This window comes from Ochotona princeps, chromosome 1 (genome assembly GCF_030435755.1).
Source record: "Ochotona princeps isolate mOchPri1 chromosome 1, mOchPri1.hap1, whole genome shotgun sequence".
NCBI lineage: Eukaryota > Metazoa > Chordata > Mammalia > Lagomorpha > Ochotonidae > Ochotona > Ochotona princeps.
Genome location: NC_080832.1, coordinates 42,463,789 through 42,465,913, shown reverse-complemented (window position 1 = coordinate 42,465,913; position 2,125 = coordinate 42,463,789). Strand labels below are relative to the sequence as shown.

Genomic DNA, 2,125 nt, shown 5'->3' with positions numbered 1-2,125 from the left:
AAAATGTTTATGGTCACTAAAAGTCTCTCATTTTATATTCAACTACCATTTTCATTATTTTAAGTTAAAATAAGTATGACATTTCCTGGCATTGTGTACAAAGCAATTTGAAAATTACAAGATAGGTTCAAATAGTTTTAAAATAAAATTTCTTTTAACAAAACATAATAAATCTGTCCCCTCATCGCTACATTTTAGATGAGGGACATATTGTTTTATAGTAGCACTATAGAACTGAAGTGACTACAACGTGTTTTCAGAATGTAGCCACTGACAGAGCAGCTGCCATTAGAATGCTTAAGGGATTTCAGATCTAATTATTTTAATGTCCTTCGACTATCACCAAGGTAAGTTTAAAAGAAAATCTTTGTGCTCGCTTCGGCAGCACATATACTAAAATTGGAACAATACAGAGAAGATTAGCATGGCGCCTGCGCAAGGATGACACTCAAATTCGTGAAGTGTTCCATATTTTTGAAATGTCAATGAGCTAATCACAGGTTGTGGTTAGGACTTGCTTTTTATTTTATTTTATTTTATTTTATTTTATTTTATTTTATTTTATTTTTAACATACTGGTTATTCAAAACCATGTCAATTCCATGATGTTGCAGATTGCTGTTGATGTTATATTGGGACTTCTGATTGACTATAATGATATTCTGCCAGCTCTAACTTCGGACCAGAGATGGTCTCCCCAAGAAACTGGTCAACCCATCTGGACAATAAGTAGCTGGACTCTATGCTTGGTATATGTTTGCAAGGAAGGAATCTTGATTGAATTTGAACTGTGATACTGCATCAAGGTGGAGGAATCCACCAGGGGGGAGGGGAGGGGGAGGGGTGGGGGAATTCCCAGAGCCTATGAAACTGTCACATAATGCAAAATAATTAATAATAAAAAAAAGAAAATCTTTGAAGTTCAGTTATTGTCAATAAGTGAGCACTTTCTGATTTGGATGATTACAAATATCTCTGTTAACACTTTTTTAAAGCACATATTACCTCAAGATGATGCTTAACATCAGATATTACATTGACATCTCGTGTCAGGGAGCCAGTTCTAGTTCGTGTCGCCATGCTTTGAATCCAGCCCCATGCTAATGTGCCTGGGACAACAGCAGAAGGTGATCCAGACACCTCCTGGGAGTCCAAGCCTGCAAATGGCAGATGAAACCAGGGGCCCAGCGCGATAGCATATTGGTTAAAGTACTCGCCTTAAACGCCCTGGGATCCCATATGGGTGCCGGTTCTAATCCCGGCAGCTCCACTTCCCATCCAGCTCCCTGCTTGTAGCCTGGAAGAGCAGTCGAGGATGGCCCAAAGCCTTGGGACCCTACACCCTCGTGGGAGACCTGGAAGAGGCTCCTTGCTTTGGATTGGCTCAGCAACAGCCGTTGCGGCCTCTTGGGGAGTGAATCATCAAGGATGATCTCCCTCTCTGTCTCTCCTCCTCTCTGTATATCCACCTTTCCAATAACAATAAATAAATCTTAAAAAAAAAAACCCACCGCCCTCTCTTTCTCTCCCTTCCCTTTCTTTTTCCTCCCATCTTCCTTTCCTCTCATCTTCCCCCCTCTGCCACTTTCAGATAAATGAAAACATTTTTAAAAAATGAAATGCAAACCTTATTTCTCAGCAAAAGCTGTAAACATTTATAGCCAGCCGATCATTTAGTCCATTGCTTAACAATAGAGTCCTTAAAGTTTAAGCATGTCAATGAAGTCCCTTTTACACTGGTAAAAAATGCATTACTTTGAAAGTTTGTTCAAGACCAGACGACAAATCAGGAGAATAATCAAAACAATGTAGTGGATGTCTCATAGAATTCCCAGTGAAGTTTTCACAAAAGCACCTTTGATTAGTGACAGGAATGAACATGAGCACTATGGCACCGGAGACCCCTGTTGAAGAGTTCTTGGTGTACTTTAGGTAAAACTTCGGTTAACTTCGAGAACATTCTGCTCATAAGCAGATTTCGGCATTTTGTTGTTGTTGTTGTTCTCCAGAAAGCGAGGAAAATGTCATGAGTGATTCAAATGGAGATGGAGACTTGTTCATAGCCTGTCTATTTTCACTTACCTTGTAATTTCCACCGATGGTGGCCGTCACTTTGTGTACTTTG

At 39.7% G+C, this 2,125-nt stretch overlaps 1 non-coding gene across 1 annotated transcript; it reads left to right on the top strand.

Moving 5' to 3' along the window:
* The first annotated feature begins 369 nt into the window (after nt 1-369).
* LOC131481976 (U6 spliceosomal RNA) lies at nt 370-476 on the top strand. The gene has a single exon (XR_009246682.1). It is a non-coding gene; the product is annotated as a U6 spliceosomal RNA (small nuclear RNA).
* Nucleotides 477-2,125: the final 1,649 nt, after the last annotated feature.